Source organism: Scylla paramamosain, chromosome 43 (genome assembly GCF_035594125.1).
Source record: "Scylla paramamosain isolate STU-SP2022 chromosome 43, ASM3559412v1, whole genome shotgun sequence".
Taxonomy (NCBI): Eukaryota; Metazoa; Arthropoda; class Malacostraca; order Decapoda; family Portunidae; genus Scylla; species Scylla paramamosain.
The window spans coordinates 11124784-11152283 of NC_087193.1; the positions used below are offsets into that span (position 1 = coordinate 11124784).

General features: G+C 43.9%; 1 protein-coding gene across 2 annotated transcripts in view; it reads right to left on the reverse strand.

The window, feature by feature from the left end:
* The window catches only part of LOC135093734 (uncharacterized), a 63385-nt gene that overhangs the window by 25294 nt on the left and 10591 nt on the right, over positions 1 to 27500 (reverse strand). For both annotated transcript variants that reach the window (XM_063993279.1, XM_063993278.1), the window contains exon 2: positions 5509 to 5619. The gene's annotated coding sequence lies outside the window, so the exon portion shown is untranslated. The remainder of the gene's footprint in view (positions 1 to 5508; positions 5620 to 27500) is intronic.

Consider the following 27500-nt stretch of genomic DNA (forward strand, 5'->3'; position numbering starts at 1 on the left):
CTGGTCTGGGGGGAGTTTCCAGTGATCAAACACATTTGTTGGTTGTCTTCAGTCAGGGACGAAACGGGAGGGAGGGAGGGAGGGAGAGGGAGAGGGAGGGAGAGAGAGAGAGAGAGAGAGAGAGAGAGAGAGAGAGAGAGAGAGAGAGAGAGAGAGAGAGAGAGAGAGAGAGAGAAACAGACTTTGATGAAAAAAAATACAAACTCAGACAAAGAAACTGAAAGAAAGAAAACCACGAAAAAAAGGAAAAGAAAAAAAAGACAACAGCAAAAAAAAAAAAAACATCCGAAAAAAAGACAAAGAAAGAAAACACGAGAGCGAGAGAGAGAGAGAGAGAGAGAGAGAGAGAGAGAGAGAGAGAGAGAGAGAGAGAGAGAGAGAGAGAGAGAGAGAGAGAGAGATATTGACTGTATCAAGATGCAAAGTATATCTCTTAAGCTTCTCTCTCTTCCTTTCTTTCCTTTCCTATCACTCCCTTCCCGCTTCTCCTCCCGCCAGCCACCGTCTCCTCACGTCTCCTACTGTCTCCCTGCACCTCCCCCCGCCTCCTCCCGCCCATCCTCGCCCCGGGCACAGAAAACACCATCATCTTGAAAGAACACAGAAAAAATCACGCTGTTCAGCAAATCCACACGTCAGCAAGAGAGAGAGAGAGAGAGAGAGAGAGAGAGAGAGAGAGAGAGAGAGAGAGAGAGAGAGAGAGAGAGAGAGAGAGAGAGAGAGAGAGAGAGAGAGAGAGAGATTGTTGATTTTTTTTACGTTATTGTTGTTGTAATTATCAATGACTACTACTACTACTACTACTACTACTACTACTACTACTATCACCACCACCACCACCACCACCACCAGGGAGAGCTCTAGTCACGTTCAAGTGTCACCAAGTTAAGATCTCCACATCAGACCACGCCACAACCGCCACCATACCACAAAGACCACCCTCCTTTGACCCCATACATAACTTCCACCCTTACAGACCATCCATAAGGCCACTATCTTGCCCCGGAGGGAGACACAACTAAGATGGAAGGAGAAGAAAAGGTAAGAAGGGGGAAAAATACATCATTATTTTTCCCTCTTTTTTCCTCTCGTCTCTCTCTCTCTTCTTAGTCGAAGCTAAGATGCTTAAGATCCTACGGGTGATTCTTATGTGTTTAGTATGCATCTTTCTTGCCCCTACGACTCACTGGGCACGGTAAAGGAAGTAACGGGAAAGAAAAACAGACGGGAAAGAAACGCCTCTCTCTCTCTCTCTCTCTCTCTCTCTCTCTCTCTCTCTCTCTCTCTCTCTCTCTCTCTCTCTCTCTCTCTCTCCACGGAAGATATATATATAAAAGAGAGAGAGAGAGAGAGAGAGAGAGAGAGAGAGAGAGAGAGAGAGAGAGAGAGAGAGAGAGAGAGAGAGAGAGAGAGATAATAATTACAGACACGACAATTTCTCACAAAACAAACACACAAACAAAAAAATAAACATCAAAACAGTAAGAAAAGAAAAAAAGAAAAGAAAGAAGACAAAGGAAGAGAGAGAAAAGGATAAAAACAAACGACAAAAAGAGAAACAAGCAATGAAAACGAATCTGAAAAAAAAAAAAAAAAAAAAAACAATGGAGTCTCTGCAGGAGGATGGAGAAGGACGAGGAGGTAACGAGAGTGTATACAAGGAAGACTCGATTCTAAGCCTTATGGGAGTGAAAGACTTTTTACCTGCACGCTTCAGGCTCATTTGTCAGGTACTGGGTGGTGGTGGTGGTGGTGGTGGTGGTGGTGGTGGTGGTGGTGGTGGTGGGTAGGTGGATGTGTTAGGTGTATGTATGTATGTATATTTTTTTAGTTGTTTTTGTTGATGTTGTTACGATTATTAATGTGTTTCCTCCTCCTCCTCCTACTACTACTACTACTACTACTACTACTACTACTACTACTACTACTCCTTCTCCTCCTCCTCCTCCTACTACTACTACTACTACTACTACTTCTACTTCATAATACTTTCCGTCTTTCCTTTCTGCTTCTTTCATTTGTCTTATTCTTCTTCTTTACCTAACTTAACACCACCATCACCACCACCACCACCACCACCACCACCACCACCACCACAGCCACCACCACCAGTTCGCAGTGAAGGGCCGGCAAGAGATCATTATCATGTCTTACTGCATATTGAAATTTACAGGCGAGTGACCAGGGCAGTAAAGTGTCCATTTTCTGTGACAAGTGTGTGACCTGGGATTGGGGGAGGCTGGGGCGTAGAAAACGAGAGGAGGTGAGGAGGTGAGGGGGTGAAGAGAGGGGGAGAAAAAGGGGGGTGACTACTTGCCTCAGTTACAAGGCCACGCTCTGTTGCTTCCTCTAGTGGTAGGTGTTTTAGTTGTTGTTGTTGTTGTTGTTGTTGTTGTTGTTGTTGTTGTTGTTGTTGTTGTTGTTGTTGTGGTGGTGGTGGTGATGGGAGGAGGAGTAAAAGTAGTAGTAGTAGTAGTAGTAGTAGTAGTAGTAATATCCAAACAAACAAATAAACAAACAAACAAACACAATAACACCAAACTAAAAAAAAACACACACGAACAATTCTCTCTCTCTCTCTCTCTCTCTCTCTCTCTCTCTCTCTCTCTCTCTCTCTCTCTCTCTCTCTCTCAGGGGCGGAGTATCCATTAAGATTCCTTTCGCATAATTTCTCTGCACGATTTTACCTGTGGCGCCTTGAACATAATTACCTGACGAAGACGTGATTGAGTCGTCCTTTCCTAAATAACCACCTTGATTACGCGGGAGGAGGAGGAGGAGGAGGAGGAGGAACTAGAGATAAGATGAAGGTAAGGATGTACAGAGAGGGGAGAAGATATGAAGGTAGAGGGATGGAGGGGAGGAGGGTGGATGGGGAGTGTGTTGTTGATACCTAGTAGAGAAAAAGGCATATCATAGGTAGGTTCTTCACAATCACTATTATGTTCACTATCTTACTAGTCATCCTTCCTCAAACTCCTTCTTCCTTCCTTGTAGAAAAGTCAGCACGTGATATCTAAGTGCTTGTGTGTGTGTGTGTGTGTGTGTGTGTGTCATTCTATACACCTGCAGTTTGTAAATGTATCGCTTTAACTTGCAAGACACGTGAGGGAAAAAAGTAGGACACCTCTCTCTCTCTCTCTCTCTCTCTCTCTCTCTCTCTCTCTCTCTCTCTCTCTCTCTCTCTCTCTCTCTCTCTCATCTGGGGGAACAAATCCGCGCCACGTTCATTTTCTTGCAACCTTTCTTTCATTTTTTTTTTTTTTTTTTAATTACAGAGGAAAACAAAATTCCACACACAGCTTTTCCTTGATGTCTTTCTTCCTTTACTTGTGTGTGTGTGTGTGTGTGTGTGTGTGTGTGTGTGTGTGTGTGTGTGTGTGTGTGTGTGTGTGTGTGTGTGTGTGTGTGTGTGTGTTTATTGCGGGCTTTTCTGTTGTTCCAGATGTTGACGTTCTAAATTTGCATATTATATGAAGTGGAGAGATCTGCTACACACACACACACAAACATACACACACACACACACACACACACACACACACACACACACCTGTTCCTACCGCCTTCACAAATTCCGCGTCATGTCATAATTATTTTCCTTTTCCCGTTATTGTTTAGTCTATGGTGTCGCCAAGTTGCGTTTCGTTTTCTTTAATTGAGTGTCGTTTTCTTTCAAACTGCATAATAATCTCTACCTGTATATTTTTCTTAAGGTCTATTATATAAAGTTCAGAAAGTGATATTTTAAGTACAATTACCGTATTTTTTAGTACATTTTTTTTTTCGCTTCGTTTTCTGTTGTTCTTAGTCTTTCTCAACCACCACCACCACCACCACCACCATCACCACCAGTTCATATTTTGTTATCCATTATTCATCCACTTGTGTTTTCCTCTTCGTCACGCATCCAAACCCAGCTCCTGTTTCTTTTGTTTTCTTTTCTTTTTTCCCTTCTTCCCTGACCATTCATATTCAAGCCACACGATGCATCATATTGTCATCTTCACCAGAGAGAGAGAGAGAGAGAGAGAGAGAGAGAGAGAGAGAGAGAGAGAGAGAGAGAGAGAGAGAGAGAGAGAGACGGGGAAGTGAGATGTCTTATTTTCTCTTTTCATACTGAGAACAAGATTTCAATCCCTCCACTTCTTCCTCCTCCTCCTCCTCCTCCTCCTCCTCCTCCTCCTCTTCCTCCTCCTCCTTTGGTTATCAATATCAGGCGATCTCAGGAGTAATTCATGCAAAGTCTCACGTAAATTTACATGCAAACAAGGAAGGCGAGGAAGTGTGAAGCTCCGGCACGCATAATTCTTAGCTTCACTGGACAACAGGAAGCCTTTAGCTCACGAGAGACACACGCAGAGAGAGAGAGAGAGAGAGAGAGAGAGAGAGAGAGAGAGAGAGAGAGAGAGAGAGAGAGAGAGAGAGAGAGATATACATGACAGTTTACTCCAAATATAACCTTAAATAAACACAAACAAGACACAAACCTAAGAAAGGCATTTAGAAACACAAGACTGAGAGAGAGAGAGAGAGAGAGAGAGAGAGAGAGAGAGAGAGAGAGAGAGAGAGAGAGAGAGAGAGAGAGAGAGAGAGAGAGAGAGAGAGAGAATTACCCTTCATAATTTACCTCACTTGTGAAGACGAACGAGAAAAGAAAAAAAAAAGAAAAAAATATATACGGAAAAGATAAAAAAGAAAACTAGCATCACATAACTGTCACCACTAAGGAAACGCAATGTAACCCTTTTCATGTAGGAAGGACACTGGCGAAGGGCTTAGAAAATAAAAGGGTAGAGAAAAAGGGCGACTGAATATCCTAATCCATGAAGAATAAAAGGCAGAATTAACCAAAAATAAGTGTCTTGAAACCTCCTCCTGCTATTATTCTGCTTGAGACGTTTTGCAAGTGGTTATGTCAAGGAATGATATTATGTATACTCTAACTGACTTAGTATCGTTAACCCAGTTACCTAAACAGCAAATATTTACAGACAGGGATGTTTCAAGACTTCTCCTCCACTTCTGTATAACACATTTGGCTCTAAAGGGTTTGGAACCTCGGGGGGCAGTTTTTCCTTCCTTTCTGTTGTTCTTGGCCAGTGTTACTCTTTCAGGTTAGGTTAGGTTAAGTTAGCCTACGTCAGGTTAGGTTACATGAAGTTAGCTTACGTTAGGTTAGGTTAGGTAAAGCCAGGTTAGGTTAGGTTAAGTTAGATTACGTCAGGTCAGGTTAGGTTACGTCGTTAGATTAAGTTAGGCAAGGTTAGGTTAGGTTAGGTTAGGTTAGGTAAGGTTAGGTTAGGTTACGTCAAGTTAGGTTAAGTTAGGCAAGGTTAGGTTAGGTTAGGTAAGGTAAGGTTAGGTTAGGTTAGGTAAGGTTAGGTTAGGTTACGTCAAGTTAGGTTAAGTCAGGCAAGGTTAGGCTATGTATAGAAGAATAAAAGAACCAACAAGCCAAATCTTACACTTAACAAATAAGGAAACTCCAAGTCATTCCCAGCTCACTTTTCAGGACTCTGACGGTGGCTCCCAGGCAGCTTCCTCCTTCAAGGCTATTCCCGGAGGATTTCAACGCCCTTGGAGCTTCCTTGGCCGAGTTTACGGGACAGGGACGTGCTGCCAGAGAGGTGGAGAAGCTTTGGGAGGCGCTGGCAAGGGAAGCTGAGTAAAGATTATGGACGCTACGTGGAAATACTCATAAACTTATAAGGTAATTGATTTTGGCAGGTTATAGCGTGCCCCAGGTGTGCTTAATGAGCTGGAAGGTGTCTTAGGATGAGAGGCTAAGTGTAGGTGTGAGTGGATTGGTGGGCGTGCGTGGGCGTGTGAATCGGTGGGTTGGTGAATGGGTGGATGTGTTGGCGTGTTGGTTTCTCTCTCTCTCTCTCTCTCTCTCTCTCTCTCTCTCTCTCTCTCTCTCTCTCTCTCTCTCTCTCTCTCTCTCTCTCTCTCTCTCATTACATGAACTCACAATAACACTGAACAAATAAAGAAAAGAAAAAAATCAAATTTACACACACAAAAAAAAAAAAGAAAGAAAACTAAATTTAACATCAAACACACACACACACACACACACACACACACACACACACACACACACACACACACCACCACATAGATCCCTCCCTCTTCATGTGACGACTGCTCTCCCTCCCCCCTCCCTCTCCCTCGTCACCTCCCCCCACCACCCCCTCCCCTACATCCCGTCCCCTTAAGTGAATTTTGGTGTGTATAGAGAAGTGTGCGGTCTGATTACTTAATATTCTAGGCAACCTCTGAGCCTCTCACTGCCTTTGTGGCTTCTGAATAGGGCAATTGGCTCTCTCTCTCTCTCTCTCTCTCTCTCTCTCTCTCTCTCTCTCTCTCTCTCTCTCTCTCTCTCTCTCTCTCTCTTCTGGTGTGAAATATCGTTAGTTTCAGTATCTAGAGCGAGAGCAAGAGCGAGAGAGAGAGAGAGAGAGAGAGAGAGAGAGAGAGAGAGAGAGAGAGAGAGAGAGAGAGAGAGAGAGAGAGAGAGAGAGTATTGATGATAGAAAAAGTGTGAAAATGGAGCTGGGAATGGAATTTAATGGAGAAGAGGAAATGGAAGAGGGAGTGATGGAGGGAAGGAGGGATATTAGAGGAAATGATGGAGGAAAAGATGGTGTGGGAGGGAGGGAGGGAGGGAGGAAAGACGGAGGAGAGATGAGGGAGGAAAGCGAGAGATATAAAGAGGTGGGAGGGAGGGAGGGACCAATGAGTAAGTGAGGAGGAGGAGGAGGAGGAGGAGGAGGAGGAGGAGGAGGAGGAGGAGGAGGAGGATCTATTGAGAAAAAAATATCAGTTTCCTAAATTAGTCTCTGACCTTCCCATTTAGATAAGAATGAAGACGGGTGATGATGATGATGATGATGATGATGATGATGATGATGATGATGATGATGATGATGATGATGATGATGATGATGGTGGTGGTGGTGGTGGTCACGGATGAAGAGTAATGACAAAAGATGATAATTCTCTCTCTCTCTCTCTCTCTCTCTCTCTCTCTCTCACACACACACACACACACACGTACATTCTTTTTATTACAACATATCCCTTTTCCCACCCACCACTACCACCACCACCACCACCACCACCACCACGTCCCCACTCTCGTAACACCCCGGCCTTGCAACACAATATAGCTCTTTCCCCAGCGATCCGTCTCGTCCTGAAGAATAGTCCTCATCATAGCACTGACGAGGAAACCCGAGAGAGAGGGAGAGGGAGAGGGAGAGAGAGAGAGAGAGAGAGAGAGAGAATGGGGAACGCTGCTTTGATATAATGACGAAAATATAAAACCTTTCTGGAGCTTGTGTGATTAAATGTTCTGAGAGAGAGAGAGAGAGAGAGAGAGAGAGAGAGAGAGAGAGAGAGAGAGAGAGAGAGAGAGAGAGAGAGAGAGAGAGAGCACTTGGCTATAAGAAGGAAAACGAGAAAAAGGTCTTATTACATCTCTCTCTCTCTCTCTCTCTCTCTCTCTCTCTCTCTCTCTCTCTCTCTCTCTCTCTCTCTCTCTCTCTCTCTCTCTCTCTCTCTGTCCACGGCACAGAAAAATAAAAAAAAATGGACAAGTTCCCCTCTAATGTAACCTTCAAAGAAAACGAGTCACGACTTTTTTTTTTTTTTTTTTTTTTACCATACGGCACCTTGAGCTTGCCTAAAAATGGATTATCTTGGCTCTTGTCATTTTTCATCAGGTGTTCACGCTCACCTGAGTCTCCCTTCACGCCTCATTACCTGTCCGCCTGGCACACCTTTGATCCTCCAGGTGACCTTTTCTATATAAATGCTTCTGCTTCTGCTTCTGCTTCTTCTTCTTCTTCTTCTTCTTCTGCTTCTTCATCTTCTTCTTTTTCTTATCTTGCTCCTGTTGTATTCATATTCTTAATTAATTTTATAGTTTCGTTGCTTGAAGGGATGTGGCGTTGTGGTGTGGTGCCGTTTGTAATAATAGTTGCATTTTTTCTTTTTTTTTTCTTTTTTCTCGTTTTTTCATGTGTTTTTTTCCTTGTGTTGTTCTTTTTTTTGTATTTCTTTTTCTAGTGTTCTTCTGTTCCTTTTTTCCTCTGTCACTGTGTTCTTTGTTTACTTGCTTTCTTTTTTTCTTGTTCTTTTTCATAAGTGTTGTCCTCCGATCGATTAATTCATTTACCTATATTTTTAGATACCAAATTTCTCTTATTTTTTTCTCTCTTAGTTTTTCTATTTTTTTTTCTAGTGTTCTTACCTTATTTTTTTTTACATTTTCTTATGCTGCGTATGAGTTTACGACTTGAATTCCTACTAAACTCAGGGAACTGTGTGTGGGAGAGGTGACAGAGTACAAGAAACCGTGGAGTTGGAAGAGGAGGAGCTTATGAGTATGACTGAATTACGTGGCACATTAATAAACACACACACACACACACACACACACACACACACACACACACACACACACACACACACGACCCATAAGGACCCTAGAGAGACAGATAGAGTAACACGGCGCCATTTAACAGGCAGGTAGAGAAAGCCTGGGTCTCCTCCCTCCCACAACCCCCTCCCAACTGCGATCCCTTCTTCAGATTACTGCAGAAGGGATGAGCCACTCCTGACGAAGGGCTGAGAGAGAGAGAGAGAGAGAGAGAGAGAGAGAGAGAGAGAGAGAGAGAGAGAGAGAGAGAGAGAGAGAAACATTATTTCTTCCTTCCTTCGTGTTTTTCTTTTGTTTTCATTTTCCTTTCCTCAATCAAACTCTCCCTTTTCTCTATTTTTCTAAACTTTTCTGCTTTCATTTTCCTTACCCTCTCTCTCTCTCTCTCTCTCTCTCTCTCTCTCTCTCTCTCTCTCTCTCTCTCTCTCTCTCTCCCTCCGTCTCGCTTCCTGGAACAGCAGCACAATAACAGCTGTTGTAGAAGGTAATAAAGAAAACGTACGAGATTCGAATCCAAGTCTTTAACAAAAAATTTACCGAAAGAGCCACTGAAATTTTGTCCTTGTATGTTATAGTTAGTATCAGGTTGCCTTAGATCTCTCTCTCTCTCTCTCTCTCTCTCTCTCTCTCTCTCTCTCTCTCTCTCTCTCTCTCTCTCTCTCTCTCTCCGGGATCAACGCTGCATGCTCAGGGTCCAAAATCTGTCACGTGAATTTGCATTTCATTATCGTAATCGTGAGAAGCGTCTGGAAACTGTGACCCTCCACCCAGCCCTCCCCTGCCGCCACTCACCCCTGCCTTCCCCTGCCACCAGTAACCCTTCCTACCAGTCCTTTCACCAGTTATCCTTGTCACCATTCACGCCTGTCATCAGTTACCATGTTCCTAGTAACCCCTGCTTGTTAGTTACCCAACCATTAACTCTCTTCCTTATCACACCCACCTCAAGTCACCCCTGTAAACAGTAACTCCCTGCTACAAGCCAATTACCCTTACCTGTTACCCCTGCCACTAACTTCACTACCTGTCACTACCTAATCACCCTGTCAACCACCCCTAACCCTGTCACAAGCCACTATCCCCTGCAATAAACCCTGTCACTGTCAACGCTATCGTGTCACTTCCAACCCCTATTAGTGGAAAAATACATCAAAACACCACCCCTGTCGCTTAAGTTGACCTACTCAGGCAGTCATCTGTGTAATGCAATAAAAGTGATATGAGGAGGTTCTGGGGAGTATAGGGAATGCAGGAAGGAGGACTGTAATACATCGCTGGGCAGACTTCCATCCTTTATCACAAGCACCGAGGCAGAGGCTAAATTGGCTTGGTCTTCTTCAAATTTCTTCCTCCTTTTCATCTTGATTTCATTTCCGAGAGAGAGAGCAACACTTATCTGGCTTCTCGGATTTTTCTTTTCTTACATTCTTTTTTTTTCTTTCTTACATGTGTATCAATTTTTTTTCTTTTTTTTTTCGTTTTATTGTAATGCTACACTGACTTCATCTTCAATTTCGTGTATAAAAATATGGTTCTCTAAATTAAAAGGGAAAAGATTCTCCTCTCTCCTTGCATGCATATTACATTTTTTTCTTTTCGTTCCTTTTTAATGCTACCTTCACTTCATCTTCAGTTTCGAGTAAAAGGAAAAAATATTTACACGATTTTTCTTGTATATTTCTTTTCCTTTATCTTTTCTTTCTTTTCTAATGTCATACTCAGTTCGTTCTCAGTTTCGTATAAAAATTCATACTTTTCTCAGTAAAAAGGGCAAAATATTTGTTAGATATTAAATTTACTGAGTTTTACTTTTCTTCTCCGTTTTCTTTTCTTTTGATGCCACACTGAGTTAATTTCTAGTTTCGTGTAAAAAATTAAATACTTTCCTCAAAAAAAAAATAATGAATAAATAAATAAAAACGGGTATTTCATTTACGTTATTTCGAAACTTCGAGTCGTAAATGAATTCAAAAGACTTGTATCCCTTGAAAATAAAATAGATGAATATATAGATGAAAGAATGACAAGAAAAAATAAAAAAATAAATAAAGAAAACTACTGATGATGCAATACGGAAGTTAATAAAGAAACACATCAACAAAAAAAAAAGAGAATAAGGAAATACATGAATGACTGACAAAAAAAAAAAAAAGAAAAAACGAAGCTAAAAAATATGATATAATAAATACATGAATCACTATAAAAAAATAATTAAATAAATAAATAAAAAAAAAAGCTACAGGCGATTAATTTTACAGCAGCAGGCAAGGTCTCTCATCAGTGTGGGCTCTGTTCTGCTCGCTGCCAATGTTATCTCTGTTTCAGCTGCAGGTTCATATGATCAGCTGCCATTCATTCATTCATGGTCCAAATGAAAACTATGAATAACACGAATGACCTTGAAATTGTTAGTTGAACTTTTTTTTTTTTTGTCTTTTTCGTCTTTTTATGCGTATGTGTTATGTATATATGTGTGTGTGTGTGTGTGTGTGTGTGTGTTGTGTGTGTGTGTGTGTGTGTGTGTGTGTGTGTGTGTGTGTGTGTGTGTGTGTGTGTGTGTGTGTGTGTGTGTGTGTGTGTGTGATTGTCTAATTGCTATTCCCTAGTTTGATAGTAAAAGAGTTAGCGAATGTTTTTTGCAAAGTAACTTTCTAAAAACCGAGTTATGCTGAATTTTTTAATTTTTTACTTTTTTCTTTTGGATTTTTTTTCGAGTCATCCAAAATTTTCTTGTGTTTTCAGTCTTACATTTTTTTTTCGAGTTATCAAGAATCTTTCAGTGTTTACCGTTTCATTTCTCTTAGTCATCCGAAACTTTTTATTTATTTTTCCGAGTTATCCAAAAAAATGTCAAGTGTTTTCACCCTTTTTTTCATATTTTCCTCTATAATGATACACGTTTTCAGTTTAATTTTCTTATTTTCCTCCTAGTAATGACACGCGTTAAGCAAATCCCTGACTGTACTTTGTAACTTCCTAACTGACCTATGTAACTTCCCTTGGAGGGTTACGTGGGGGTGCGGAATAGTAGTGTGGGGGGGGGTCAGGAGATGAATGATGCTGCACCAAAGTCTGGACAGAAGGAGGGGTAGGCGGGATGCGGGAAGGTAGTGTGGGCAGTTGGGGAATGAGTGATATTTACTTCCCCAAACACACCTGTCTTCTAAGCCCTAAAGTCACCAATAAGTCACAGCTACACCTGTCCCCTGCTACACGTAATCTTCATAACTTCCCTCAACACGCCACTCCTTATCTCCCTCACAAATCTCATGTATGTATCCAGCACCTGTGGGGTTTGTACGTCAAGCTCACCCACTCACTCACTCACTCATAACAACGTCACGTCCAACACACACACACACACACACACACACAATCACAACAGACACACCAGAGAAGGTAATATTGGCGGCAGGACAGTGGTAAGCCAGCACCTCACGAGGCTCATAATGTTAGATCTATACAACCATGCCAAGAAGACGGAGAGGGGAAGGTACGAGGGACACGGCAGGGAGAGGAGGTGACAGGAGGAGGAGAGTAGGAAGGGAGCCAGGTAGGAAGGTCATAAGGCAGTAATTGAGAGCCTGTGGAGGGGCTGACGGAGGGGCTGACGGAGGGTCTTCATCAAGCGGCAGCAGGAGGAGGAGGAGGAAGAGGAAGAGGAAGATAGAAGTGAGATATATGAGCAACTTGGCAAATTTTATATGAAACTAAAATGGAGAGGAAAAATTAATCAACTTTTTTCTACCTCAGTGTCTTTGTCAGGTACTTTCCCTTAACCCTTTCTCCTCCGCCTCCTCCTCCCCTCCACTTAAGCTTTATCCTCCACTTACCTTCCTACCCTAATCCTCTATCCTCTTCTCATCACTGCCCACCACTTGCCTTTCCTCCCCTCTCAGTTCCCCTCTTAACCTTCCCTCGGCTGTGTCTTCCCCTCTCCCTCTACATCTCCTCAACTTATTACGAACTTTTCCCTCCCACACACCTGTAGAGAGAGAGAGAGAGAGAGAGAGAGAGAGAGAGAGAGAGAGAGAGAGAGAGAGAGAGAGAGAGAGAGAGAGAGAGAGAAACGTCATGTACTGTTACCGAAAAATATCTTATTGCATTTGTCCCCTTCAGATCTCTCTCTCTCTCTCTCTCTCTCTCTCTCTCTCTCTCTCTCTCTCTCTCTCTCTCTCTCTCTCTCTCTCGTGATTGCTCTTCCCAACGTTGTTTCTCTCCCTCTTTCTCCCTTCATCCATCATCTAGTTTCCTCCCTTCCGAGAGAGAGAGAGAGAGAGAGAGAGAGAGAGAGAGAGAGAGAGAGAGAGAGAGAGAGAGAAACAATTTACCTGTTACGGTTTTTGTTACAGGTAAAAGCTTAATTGTCTTTCGAATCCTTCAGGTGAACAATGAATCACTTTCAGAATCTTTACTCTTGCTATTGTTAAAGTCATTCAATAAAGAGGATTGATAACAAATATATTACTGCGTTGGCCTTCTTGTGGCACGAGGAGGAGGAGGAGGAGGAGGAGGAGGAGGAGGACACAAGAAGACCGTGAAGATTTTTTTTTAAGAGACGCAGAGAAGATTCTACTTTCACATTCCTCAGTAATTAACTCACTCTCTCTCTCTCTCTCTCTCTCTCTCTCTCTCTCTCTCTCTCTCTCTCTCTCTCTCTCTCTCTGCGAGGAAATTGAGTCAAACAAACTTTTCCTCTCTCTTCTTTGTATCAGGAAAAATATTTTATCACCGAGAGGAAATGAGAGTAATATAACTAATATGCCCGCAGGGGAGGAGGAGGAGGAGGAGGAGGAGGAGGAGGAGGAGGAGGAGGAGGAGTACAGTAACTGTGTGGTTGTTAGCTAGTTGTGTGAACGAGTGAATGAGCGAGACTTGTGTGAGGCATGAATACGTGTATGAGTGAACGAGCTAGGCTTCAGTCATAAGTGTTAAGTTGAAGTGCGCGGCCTGGCGCCGAGAGATCACCTACCTCCAGCCTTCTGTTCACACCTTCTGTGAATAAACACCTGCACTGTTACCTGCGTTTCCTGTGCCCCTGCTGGTCAAGAGTCGAACATGGCGCAGTGAGTAGGATCAGGACAAGGCTGCAGTGGGTACGGCGCAGAATGGAGAAGCAGTTGGAGGCGCTGGCTGCCCTGCTAGCGCGACAGTCGGAGCAGAGTCAGGCTCTGCTAGCGCGACAGTCGGAGCAGAGTCAGGCTCGCGAGGAGCGTTTAACCCAGCTGCTGGAGAGAGTGGGGACACAAGCTCCCAGTCGCACCACGGCGAGCAATGAAGGCGAAACCACAGCCCGCAGCACGTCTACCCAGGGCGCGAGGTTCCCGACGTCCGCCACCATCATTCCTCACTTAACGGCGTCAGCATCTTTACGTGAGTTCGACACGTGGCGCCATAAGTTTGAAGGATACGTAACCCTCGCCAGGATAGACTGTCTCTCCCTGGCTGAGCAGAGGGCGGCACTCGCTGCTGTCCTAGACGACGAGTGGACCCGTACACTTCGCTACGGGATAAGCTTACCGAGAGACGCGGAGTTAAGAACCATCCTCGATGCAATGTGTGAGTACCTGCGAAGCCCAGCGCAACATCATCATGGATAGAAGAGACTTCTACTCCGCGTGCAAGAAACGCAAGAAGGTTTTGACGACTTTTTATGTGCTGTTAAGGAAATCGCCAATTTCTGTGACTTTTGCGACCAGTGCATAAACCATCAGCTGCGTGACAGAATTGTCGTTGGGACACGAGACGAAGTGGCTCTGAAACGCATGCTGGAAAACAAGAAACTCACCCTTGAAAACGCCATAGATATTTGCAGAGCATCAGAGAGCGCTAACCAGTGTAGTGCAGTACTAAGGGGCGGCTCTCACTCTTCGAGCCATGGTGTGAACGCTGTCTCGAACTACAGGAAGGGCAGTTTTTCGGGGGCTCAAGCCCCACGGGCTGTTTATCGTTGTGGCAAAAATTGTCGCAGTGACAAAAGGGGATGCCAGGCAATAGATAAAGTGTGTCGTAACTGCGGGAAAAGAGGGCATTTTGCGAGTGTATGTCAGCAGACAGTGAGGAAACGACGAGGAGCTTCGAGGAGTTCCTCAACTGTCTCTCCTCATCGCGGTGCAGGCCCGAGGCGGGGAGCCAGTGCCAGTGTATACCAGCTCTTATCAGGCGTATACACAAAGACGGTGACGGCACGACCTGCGCCCCAGGTGCTCATTACCGCCACACATCCCGCTGGAAGAGACAAGATTACGTGGACTCCTGACTCTGGGGCCGAAAACGACCGTTATTGGCCTCGACACGGCAACACTCCTTGGAATCCCGCCCTCCAGCTTGGCGCCCGCTGATGGTGATGGACTTTATGCTGCCGGTAATCACCCCCTCACCTGTGTAGGAACTTTCTCGTCGCACTTGCAACTGGGCGACAGGGAAGCTGAGACTGTTGTGAGCGTGGTGAAGGAGGTGAAGGGGGCGCTGCTTAGCTGGTACGATTCCATCGCTCTCGGAATCCTCCCCGAAGATTTTCCGGCTCAAATCCGACCGCTACGCAGGGAAGAACAGCACACCGGCAACAGCTCCATCAAGTACCCGACCGCCTCGCAGCCACCTCTATCTACGCCCACAGAAGTGATCAGCTGGCTCATTCCTACGACCCAACGCCACAGCAGCGTGCGGGGCACGCTGCTGCTGTGATCAAGGCCTTTCCCAGCGTCTTCGAAGCAAAGGAAGGTTTACGTGCAATGGCTGGTGGATCCATGGCCATCGAGTTGACAGACGACGCTCGACCCTTCGCCGTAACAGCATCTCGTACAATCCCTTACAATTGGCGTGAAGAAATTAAGAGCCAGTTGGAAGAGCTGCTTAACAAGGGAATCATCGAGAGTGTGGACTACCCTACGGCATGGTGCCACCCCATCGTGCCTGTCCAAAAAAGACATCTGGTGTAAGGCTGTGTGTTGACCTGACACGACTCAACCGTTACGTGAAGAGGCCCGTGTATCCAGTGCGCTCACCTCATGACGCCATCGCCTCGATCGGGACCGGAGCAGTTTGGTTCACCACTCTTGATGCCAAGATGGGGTATTTTCAAGTCCCCATTAGAGAAGAAGACCAGGATTTAACCTGCTTCATAACACCTTGGGGTCGGTACAAGTTTCGGCGAGCGGTTATGGGTCTCGTCTCGTCTGGAGACGAGTATAACCGTCGAGGAGACCAAGCTCTCGGCGACATACCTAACACCATCAAGATCGTGGACGACATCCTGGCCTATGACTCCACCTACAGTGCGCACTTAGCCCATGTCATTCAGATTGTGCAGCGGTGTGACCAGCACGGCATCACTCTCAACCCACAGAAGTTTACATTCGCGGAAAGAGTGGTAGATTACTGTGGTTACTCTGTTTCTGGACAAGGCTACACGACAGACTCAAAGAAAGTTAAGGCAATCTCTGACTTCCCACGACCACAGCACATCACCGACTTACGATCATTCATGGGTCTTACAAACCAGCTTGGAAGCTTTTCTCCTGCTGTGGCTGCAGCTGCACAACCCCTCAGAGATCTCTTACGCCCGAAGAACAGTTGGTGCTGGTCTCCTAACCATGAAGAGGCGTTTGAGAAGGTGAAACAGTGTCTCGTCAGCCCACCTGTCTTGGCATACTTCGACCCATCATTACCAACGATGCTACAGACTGACGCCTCAAGGATGCACGGATTTGGATTCGTTCTCCTGCAGAAGCACAGTGACCAGTGGAAGATGGTGCAATGCGGGTCAAGATTTGTTACAGACACAGAGAGCCGCTATGCAGTAATAGAGTTGGAAATGGCTGCAATCGTCTGGGCAGTCAGGAAATGTGGCACCTACCTGAAAGGACTCCCTCACTTCGATCTAGTGCTCGACCACCGCCCGCTGATACCTCTCCTCAATAGCAAGTTGTTGGGAGAAATAGAGAACCTGCGGCTGCAGCGCATGAGGGAGAAGCTTGCTCAGTATTCTTTCACAGCAAGCTGGCAAAAGGGATCGACACACTGTGTGCCCGACGCCCTCTCACGTGCTCCAGTACAGGACCCAGTGGAGGAAGAGGATGCTGCTACTTCTGGTGACCTCGACCCTCTCCACTCAGCGGTCATCTCAGCGTTATCTGCCACCAATGAGGACGGCGTCCGCTTAGCACCACTCCAGGATCAGACTGTGGAAATGGTACGTGCCGCAGCAGCAAGAGACGGGGAGTACTGCTTGCTCAAGAACGTCATCATCGAGGGCTTCCCTGATCATTGCCACGACCTCGATCACCGCTTGCGTACGTACTGGCCGGTGCGCAGTCTGCTGGCCGTAGACGACGACCTGGTGGTTTACGGGCCGAGGCTTCTTATTCCTCACAGCCTCCGCCGAGAAACACTAGAGCGACTCCATGACAGTCATCAGGGGATGGAGCGCACCAAGCGACGGGCCCGACAAACGGTGTACTGGCCTGGTATGGACAGAGACGTTGAGAACGTCGTTTCTGGATGCTCACTATGCCGTCCACTCCTACCAAGCCAAGCCAACGAACCTCTCTGGCAGGACACGGACACACCCAGCAGGGTGTTTGAGTCAGTTTCTGCAGACTACTTCCACGCAGCAGGCCGTACATACCTCGTGTATGTAGATCGCTTGTCTGGGTGGCCTCACGTGTCTGCATGCTCACGTCCAGCATCGGCTGATCAGCTCGTTCGTGTCCTTCGGGGTGTGTTCGCCGACACGGGCGTGCCTGTTCTCCTGAGGACTGACGGTGGACCGCAGTTCACTTCTTCATCGGTACGGCGCTTCCTGGCTCGATGGGGGGTGGAGCATCGTGTATCTTCACCTCATTATCCACGCTCCAATGGTCACGCCGAGGCAGCGGTCAAGTCCGTGAAGAAGCTGATCCTCACGACCACACAGCAGGGACACCTGGACGAGGATGCGTTCGCTCGCGGGTTGCTGGAACTGCGCAACACTCCGAGGGCGGAAGGGCGATCACCAGCACAAGTCCTCTTCGGTCATCCTATGAGGTCCTGTGTCCCGGCTCATCATCGCTCATACGCTCAGCAGTGGCAGCGCGCTGCTGATGAGTGCGACGCCAAGGCAGAGCGACTGAGGAAGAAAGCGAAACTTCGCCACGACGCGTCCGCCCGTACTCTTCCTCTCCTGCACCTCGGTGGCCACGTCGACGTTCAAGATCACACGACAGGCCTCTGGGATCGCCTGGGTGTCATCGTGGCTGTTGGGCGAAGGAGAGACTACCTCATCAAGATGGGCAGCGGTCGCGTGATGTGGCGTAATAGAAGACACCTACGCCCACACAGACCTCTTGCTCCCCTTCCTGTCGAGCAGCACACCGCTCATGGCGGTGCAGCGCTTCAGCATCAGGGTCACGAGGAACACCACCATCCCGGCAGCCCGGAGCATCAGGGTAACGGGGTACACCGTGGCCGAGAGCAACCAGAGCGTCGAAGCAGCCGACAGCGTAGGGAGCCGAGGACGACTGCAGGTGCGGTGGCACCGTAGCACCTACGATTAGTCGTACGTGTTCATTGTACGCTGTGTTTGTTTTGTGTATATGTACCGTGTTTTCTGTACTTCAATCATTGTAACTTTGTTTCATGTGTTACGGTAGCCATAACAAAGATAAGGAATCTTCCTTATGTCTCGGGGGAGGTGTGTGGTTGTTAGCTAGTTGTGTGAACGAGTGAATGAGCGAGACTTGTGTGAGGCATGAATACGTGTATGAGTGAACGAGCTAGGCTTCAGTCATAAGTGTTAAGTTGAAGTGCGCGGCCTGGCGCCGAGAGATCACCTACCTCCAGCCTTCTGTTCACACCTTCTGTGAATAAACACCTGCACTGTTACCTGCGTTTCCTGTGCCCCTGCTGGTCAAGAGTCGAACAGTAACAACGGAGAGAAAATGTTTAAGTGTGAAGTTACGAAAAAAAGAAAATAATAATAATAATAAGAAACAAAATAAAAACAACAGGAAGAGAAAACAAGAAGAGGAGGATGTGGAAGAAATAAATAAATAAAGACAAGATAACCGAAGGAGTAACAAAAGCGGAAGAAGAACAAGAACAAGAACAAGAACAAGAAGAACAAGAACAAGAACAAGAAGAAGAAGAACAAGAACAAGAACAAGAACAAGAAGAAAAGAAATATACGAAAAAAATAAACCAAAAAAAGGAAAGACAATTAGTGAAAATAAAAGAAAAGAAAAAATCGAAGAAAGAAAATCGTGAGAGAGAGAGAGAGAGAGAGAGAGAGAGAGAGAGAGAGAGAGAGAGAGAGAGAGAGAGAGAGAGAGAGAGAGAGAGAGAGAGAGAGAGAGAGAGAGAGAGAGAAATAGCCTTAACTCAGAGAATGAAAGACGAAGAGGAAAGAGGAAAGGAAAGAGGAAAGAGGAAGAAAGCCAACTTGGGATCAATTAAATGCGGAGGAAAACTTAATTAAGGAAGGAAAGTAAAGAAAGAAGAGGAAATTACATAGAGGAAATTACAGAGGGAAAATTACAAGGAAAATTCTGAACAGGGAAAACATGTAAAAATTAATGTAAATATAAGAAAAAAAGATCATGAAAATACAAAAAAGAGGACAAATTATAGAGGAAGAAAGAAAAAGTGCACGGAAAAAGGAAAACAAAGGAGAAGAAATGGAGAGGAAAAGAAAATAAGATATGGGGGAAGAAAGAACACAAAGAAAAGACGCTGGGGAAAACAAGAATACTGAGAAAGGCGAGAAAGGAAAGATAAAGGAAGAGAAAAAAACAGGGAAAGAAGAGGAAAAAGAAACGACAAAGGAGAAAACTGAAAGGAGGATGGAAATAGACGAATAAGGAAAAAGACAGACATAGGACAAGAAAAAATAGATAAGAGAGAGAGAGAGAGAGAGAGAGAGAGAGAGAGAGAGAGAGAGAGAGAGAGAGGAGAGAGAGAGAGAGAGAGAGAGAGAGAGAATGAAAACTAACAAATTAATTAACTAACAAGTAAGCAACACACGAAACAAAACAAAGCAACAAAGAAACCAAACAACAAACAAACAAACAAACAAACAAACAAACACACATACACACATCAAATCACTCAACAACAACAACAACAAAGAAGATATTCACACGAAAAAAAAATAAATAAATAAAAATAAATAAATAAAAATACACAAAAAATTCGAAACACACAAAATTTCAGGTCACAACTAAAGGGAAGATTGCATTTGTGTATAAGATAAGTCAAACACAATGTAGCATCAGAGGAGACTGCAGTGGGCAATTCTTCGGTGGTTCAGCGTAATTGGATGGCGCGTGGAATTGGTGGCAAGGAAATTATTAGAATGAACGTAAATTCCCTGAAAACGATACGTAATTATGAGTGTCGTGGTGGTGCTGGTGGTTGATAACAGTGCTTGTTCTTTCTTTTTTTTTTCTTTGTGTCCCTCTAGTCTTGTCTTTTTCTTCTCTCTCGCTCTCTTCTCTTGTTTTCATTTCTCTCTTTTCTCCTGTCTGATCTCATCCATTGCCTCTTCTTTTCATCTTCTCTCTCTTCTCTTCCCTTTGCTTGGCTTTTCTTCCCTTTTCTTCTCTCTTCTCTTCTCTCTTCTCTTCTTTCTCCTGTCTCATCTCCTATCTTCCCTTCTCTTCTCTATAAAACCCCACAATTCCATATCTTAACTTCAACAGTGGAGTTTCTCGCGCCTAAAGACAATTCAATCGCTTATAGACAACCCAAACGTATCGAATCTCCTAAACCCGATGCGATGCTCTTTTGTTTGTTTCTCCGATGTCTGGATGGCGGGAGAAGCTTTGTTTTGCTACTGTCTGATGGTTGTGTTCCTGCTTTCATATATGTTTTGTATAGTAATATTTGTTCAGAAGACAGCCAGGTGTATATACGTGAGATAGATAAATTGCTAGGTAGTAAACTAAGTGGATAGATAAATGGTATAAGGATTTCATATATACGCAGTGGTCTAAATTGGATGAATAACAACAAAAACAATAATAAAAATAAGAATAACAAGCTTAAGAAATATTAACATGAAGAAATATAAACCAATACCTCTTGCATTTTATCCTCCAAACGCATCACTGCACCATTCTGAAAAGCGTCTTAGAGGAGAAGAGAAGAGAAGAGAAGAGAAGAGAAGAGAAGAGAAGAGAAGGGAAGAGAAGAAAGGAACTTAACCAATAACCGCCGCTCTCTGCCCCCTAATACAGCGCTAACTTAAGTCCACACATAAACTTGGCAAAACTTAACACGAGTACTGCTAATAACATCATCAACTTAAACTACTAGGAAAAAAAATAAATAAATACTTGTACCTCACTACATCTAATAAACTTAAAACTGCTCTACTTAACAACTTGCAATACTAAAGCAAACAAATTCTTCTAAGTCATTACGTCCACTTGTTATATATAATCTTTAGTCTATAGATTCTTTACATAACTTGATAACAATATAGAGGAAAGTACCAGGAGCCATCAGTCTGTGTGTCAGTGCTTACATAAAACGCATTAATTTCCACCTACCACCATTCATAAATCTAATCATCTTTACCAAGCCCCGATGATTTAAAGAGCATAAGCAAATAAGGGAATCTGCAACACACCAGCAAGCCTACACGTGGCAATCCTTATCAAAAAACACACCAGTTTTTACTAATCATTCGTAAATTTGTTTAACCTTCAAAACTCCCTAATGACTCGTCACTAACAACATAATTACAAAGTCCATTCCATTCACCTTCCACTCTATTTGAAAACCAATTCCTTCCTCTTCTATAAATCTAACTCCATCAAGCTTGTATTTATAATTTGCTGTCCTGTCATCATTACTAATCTTAATTTCATGTCCTCCTTATTCCATCCTCTATACCTTCGCGATGCTCTTTTGTTCCGTCAATAGAGATGAGGACTGGTTATTTATCCTGCGTTCCTGAAAAACGAAGGAGCATCTAATTACGTGTGGGAGCGAGGGAGGAAGAGGTGAAGGAGGAAAGGAAGAGCAGACGAAAGCAACGGAAAGATTGGAGGACTGGATGCAATAAAAGGAGAATAGCAAGTAAGGCGAAGAAGAAAAAGGGAAGAAGAGGAAATTGCGTGGAACAAAAAAAAGTGAAGACGGTGAAAAGGAGGGAGAGAGGGAGAGGAGTGAGAGGAGAGAGAAAGGAAAATGAAAGAAGAAAAGAAGTTTTAAAAAATGGGGAATAGAGAGTTTGATTCAGTATAGGAAAATTAAAACAAAAAGAAAAACATATGAAAAGACGAAGTTGATGAAGGATGAAAAAAAGGAAAAGGAAAAAATGGTCAAGAAAAATAGTGAAAAGAAGGGAAAATAAAAGCAAAAAAGAGCAAAGCAATAAAAAAACTAAACAAAACAAACAATAAACAAATACAAGAAAAAAAAAACGAAAGGTAAATGTATAAAGAAAAGAAAACGAAGAATAAATGTAAAACTCGTGAAAAATCTAAAAAAATCAACCCTTTCTTTCCTTTTTGTCCTTTACTTATTTCAATAGTTTTCTTTTCTAGTCTTTTTTTTTCTGACCCGTGGACTTCTGGGGACACACTTGTAATAAAAATGGCGAGGAGGTTAAGTAGCTAATCCATGTACTGGGGATGAGAGAAAGTTGTATTTCTCACAGTCCAGGCCTTGCTCACACGACACTCCACTTAGTACAGGTCCCAGTGTGGTGGTGGTGGTGGTGGTGGTGGTGGTGGTGGTGGTGGTGGTGGTGGCGTAAAAATAGTAATGATGACAAGTTTATTATTTCACCACACACACACACACACACACACACACACACACACACACACACACACACACTTCTATACATAACCAGGTTAAGAAAAGAATTAAAAACTGCTCTCTCTCTCTCTCTCTCTCTCTCTCTCTCTCTCTCTCTCTCTCTCTCTCTCTCTCTCTCTCTCTCTCTCTCTCTCTCTCTCTCTCTCTCTCTCTCTCTCTTACCTTATCGTCTTAATCAGTACCCTCTCCACTCCTTCCTTTTCCTTCACACCCTCGCTTCAATCAATCACAAACTCCCCTCCTCCATCTCCTCTTCCTCTGTTTCCTCCATCTCCTCTTCCGTTCTCTTAACCATCTCTCCTCTCCCTCCTTAACCTCTCTCTCATACACTGAAGCCTTGCAAGTCAGGGATCAGTAAGCGACACACACATCCTCCCTCACACCTCCCTCACCAGCCTATGAATACCTTATGAGGGGTAACAATAGGTATCTGGCTGCCTTCACGATTCACGCACAGGTGGGGCGGAACGCAGGTGACTTACTGACTGATTCATTGGGAATTAAGCGCGAATGGAGATAGTGATGGTGGTTGTGTTACTGGTTGGTAAGTAACTGTTTGGTTAGGTTACTGTGTGAGGTTGATAGGTAGGTAGATGGATGGATGGATGGGTAAAGATAGATAAAGGAGGATAAGGAAGGAAAAGAGGAAAGATAAGTTATCATGAATACCACCATCACCACTACCACTAACAACAATAACAACAACAATAAGTACATTTTCCTTCACAGACACTTAAATAGCCCTTCATCTTTCTCCACCCCTCTCCCACTCACAACTTTCCAATTCTCTCTCTCTCTCTCTCTCTCTCTCTCTCTCTCTCTCTCTCTCTCTCTCTCTCTCTCTCTCTCTCTCTCTCTCTCTCTCTCAGCCGCTTCCCTTCGCTGACTTCTCGAGTTTGTCTTGGAAGAGAAAGTAGAGTAACACAAACACACGGACCTCAACTTCTCTCTTCACGCGAGTCGGGGAAAAAATATCACAAGCACCTCTTAGTCTGGATAGGTGTGGAGGCAAATAAATGAAGCCACCTGTCTGTCTTTCTGTCTATCTGTACGTTCGTCTGTCCCTGTCAACCCTCTAAACAGTCGGACACCTTCTGACGCCACCTGTTCTGTCTGTGTGTCTGTGTCTAAATCGATCGTCTTAAAAGCTGACTATGTTCTGCAGCCACTTGTCTGTTTCCCTGTCAGTCTTGTGTTTATCTGTGTCTAAGTCAACGCTCTAAAACTTCGAAAACGTTAAGACGCCACTTGTTCTGTCTGTGTCTGTCTGCCTTAACACTCGATAACGTTCAAGGTGATTTTAATAGGAAAACGATAAAAAGTACCAATGATCTGAGTTGTTCTAGAGACTGAAGAAACATAAACACTTTAAGACCGTATTTGTTAAGGTGTGTGCATTGTGACGGTGAGACAAGGTAAGCAAGATTTTGATTCCTCTTAATGTTTCCACGAACTGAAGGTTGCTCGTGGAAACGTTGGAAAAATATAGACCTGCTTCATCCCGTGTCCTCTCACCACCGCGACCCACGAACACTGTGTTGCAAGGATCGATTCATCTTAGTGAAGGAAAAATTAAGTAAAAAAAAAAGGTGAAGTAAAAATTAAGTAAGATAATTATTAACTAACTTACTACTACTACTACGCATTTTTGAAGACCCCAATTTTAGTGAAGGAAAACTAAATAAGAATAACTAGTACTACTGCTACTACCACTACTACTACTACTGATGCTGCTACTGGTACTGGTGGTGGTGGTACTGTTGCCAACTGTACTCTGCCGCCGCTAACTCTCCCAGACTTACATGAAAGCCTCTATTTTTAGAAACTCGGAGGAACAGCAAATAAAAAGAAACAAGGTAGTGAGCGAGGTAGATAAAAAAATAAATAAAAAAAAGAGCGATTGTGAGTTTTTTTTTTTTTCTTTATAAATGGGGAGAAAAGGTGTTGGTAGTATTTTGGTCGTTGGTGAAACTTTCCTTTTATCCTTTCATTCAGGTTCTTAATCATGTTTTTTTTTTCTTTAGCGTTGCATTCGTATATATACATTTTTTTCTTCTTGTTTGTTAACGTGTGGTGTCTGAAAACAAAATAGCAAAGTACAGTAATGGTTTGTTTGTTTGTTTGTTTTTCTCCATTTTCTAGTAAATATTTGAGTTAAATTGGCTTTATCTTCGGCTTTCTTTACATTCAGATCGTTTTCTATTGCGGATTTTTTTTCCCTTGTCTTTTATTTTATTTTGAATTCGTCCCATATTTGTATTTTCTTTCTAAGCATCAACACTATCTCTCTCTCTCTCTCTCTCTCTCTCTCTCTCTCTCTCTCTCTCTCTCTCTCTCTCTCTCTCTCTCTCTCTCTCTTGTCTCCCCATCTTTTATCTCCCCATGCACTCCCCTTGCATTTACCTCCATACTGCAGAAGAAAAGTTTAAATACCTCCCTTCTTTTTTCCCTCCTGCATTCTTTCCTCCTTTCCTTTTTCCCTTCCTTCCTCCCTCTCCTCCTCCTCCTCCTCCTAGAACACCACTACCACCATCATCACCTCTCCCACCACCTCCTCCTCCTCTTCCTCGAGTTTTCTACCTCCCTTCCTCTTCCTTTTTAATCTTTCTTCCACAAAATTCTCTCTCTCTCTCTCTCTCTCTCTCTCTCTCTCTCTCTCTCTCTCTCTCTCTCTCTCTCTCTCTCTTTAAACTTACATTCCTCATTTCATTTTCTTCCTCTTCTTCACTCTCCTCCAAAGCCATCAACTTCTCCTCCTCTTCCTCCTCCTCCTTCTCCTTTTTCCTTCTTTCCTTCATTTCCTTCAACTTCTTTTTCATTTCCAATTCCCTTTGTCTTTCTCTCCCTTGCACTTTCTTCTTTAATATTCTTTTTTTTGTCTACTTCTTCAATCTTTATATTTTCTATATTTTCCCAACTTTTCCTTTCTTCCTCCTTCACCTTCTAAGCTCCTACCTCCTCCTCCTCCTCCTCCTCCTCCTCCTCTCCAGTCTCCTCTTCGTCCTCTTGCTCTTTTTCCTTTCTGAGTATTCCTATCCTTTCATCATCTCCTCTTTCTCTATCTTCCTCCTCCTCCTCCTCCTCTTCCAGTTCGTATCCATATCCTTTCACCATCACCTTTTCTTCCTGCCCCCTCCTTCCCTCCACCACCACCACCACCACCACCACCACCACCACCTCCTCCTCCTCCTCCTCCAGACAACAGCAGAAGTCTTCCAAGCGGAGCGACAGTCAATTTTGGGGAATTCACAAAGTTTTAATCTTGACTCTGCCCCTGCGAGCCTCATACTTCTCAGGAGGGGCGCCCGCGGAGGGGTGGAGGGATGGAGGGGGAGGGTCTTTCTGCGGGGCAACTCCGAGGTGGGGCGGCGCAGCTCGTACCCTTCGTAGTGGTGGTAGAGGGGGTTGGAGGGAGGGGAGGAACAATGTGTGTGAAGATTAGGATTCGTTGAGGGAGGGGAGGGGAGGGGAGGGAGGGGAGGTGGTAGTGAAAGGGTGGTTGAGGAGAAAAAAAATAGGATGTTAAATGATTGATAATGACGGTAATGATGAAAAAAAAAAAATGATAAGGACAACGATACAGTAGATACACAAACAGACAACCAAGCAAATCACAGTATTAAAACACAACGACAATTTCCAGCACCTTAAAAAAAAAATTAATCAACAGTAACCCTTTCAAATATACAATCTTTACGAAACAAAAATAACTAAGTCCACCCTGAAAACCTTCCTTGACCAAACCCTCCACTAACATCCTTCCTTCCCTTCCCTTCCCTTCTTCTCCCTTCTCTTCCCTTCCCTTCCATGGACAATACATTTCTATAACAATTAAACACAATGAGTAATGAGAGAAATAAATCAGGATACGTTTTCTACAGTCTCCTTCCGTTTTCTATCCGTTTTCTCCCGGAATGTCTTCAGGGATACTCCTCTATTTCCACACAGACAGAACACTACTTGTCTTTACTTCCCCGCGTGTCAGGTGCGGCTCGGTAATCGTGTGTCAGTCTGCAGGTGGGGATTGTGTGATGAAATGTCTGTCTGTCTGTCTGTCTCTGCCTACTATACCTTTGCATGCACGTCTGTCTGTCTGCCTACCTGTCTGTTTGTCTCTCAGCCGCGGAAACACTCGCTATAAATCTTTGTTATCGGAGTTTCGCCAAAGAATTGAGCAGGAAACATTTGCACTTAGATTATTTTTACACCTGGAAGGGAACAGAAGGAAACACCTGACCCTGAGACGGACGGACGGACGGACGGACGGACGGACAGGCACGGACGCAAAAAAAAAAAAAGTGGATTACGTTAACAAAAGCAAAAATTAATCATTATGTGAGAAAAGAGTGAAAGATGGGAAAGAAGACGAAGAAGAAGATGAATAAGAATAAGAAGAAGAAGAAGAAGAAGAAGAAGAAGAAGAAGAAGAAGAAGAAGAAGAAGAAGAAGAAGAAGAAATAAGAACGAAAAGCAATAAAAATGAAACATGGAAAGAAAACCTGAAAAATGCAACTATTTATAAATAAAAAGACGAGAAGAAAAAGAAAAAAAAATGAAAATGAAAAGATAAAGACCAGCACTACCACCACTACTAACAACAACAACAACAACAACAAAACTTTCACTATATCACTTTCTTATCCCAAACGCTACAAAAATCTACAGGGAGCAGTCATTTCATTACCTGAAATACAAGGAAGAGGAAGAGGAAGATGAAGAGGATGAGGAGGAAGAGAAAGACGAACAGGAAGAGAAGGCATAGAAACAAGGGAAAAAGAAGAAAAAAAGAAGAAAAGCAAGAGGAAGAGAGAAAGATGAACCTATTGAATGTGAAGGGAGAGGAAGGGGAAAGAGTCCCAAGAGGAAGAGGAAGCCTAGGAGAGAGGGAGAGGCGGTGAGAGGGAAGGGAGAGTGATAAATGAGAGATATAGAGGGAGAGGGCTGAGAGGGAGGTTTTAACTTGATGAAAAGAGTGGGGGGAAGGGAGGGAGGGGAGAGAAGTGGGGGGAGGGAGGGAAGGGAAGGGAGGAAAGGAGGGGTTGGAAGAAACAGTGATAGGTTCAAGGGGATAGATAGATAGATAGATAAAGAGAGAGAGAGAGAGAGAGAGAGAGAGAGAGAGAGAGAGAGAGAGAGAGAGAGAGAGAGAGAGAGAGAGAGAGAGAGAGAGAGAGAGAGAATCATGAAAAAAATAAGGGAATTAAGAAAATAAATCAGAAAAAAATAAGAATTGATAAAGGAA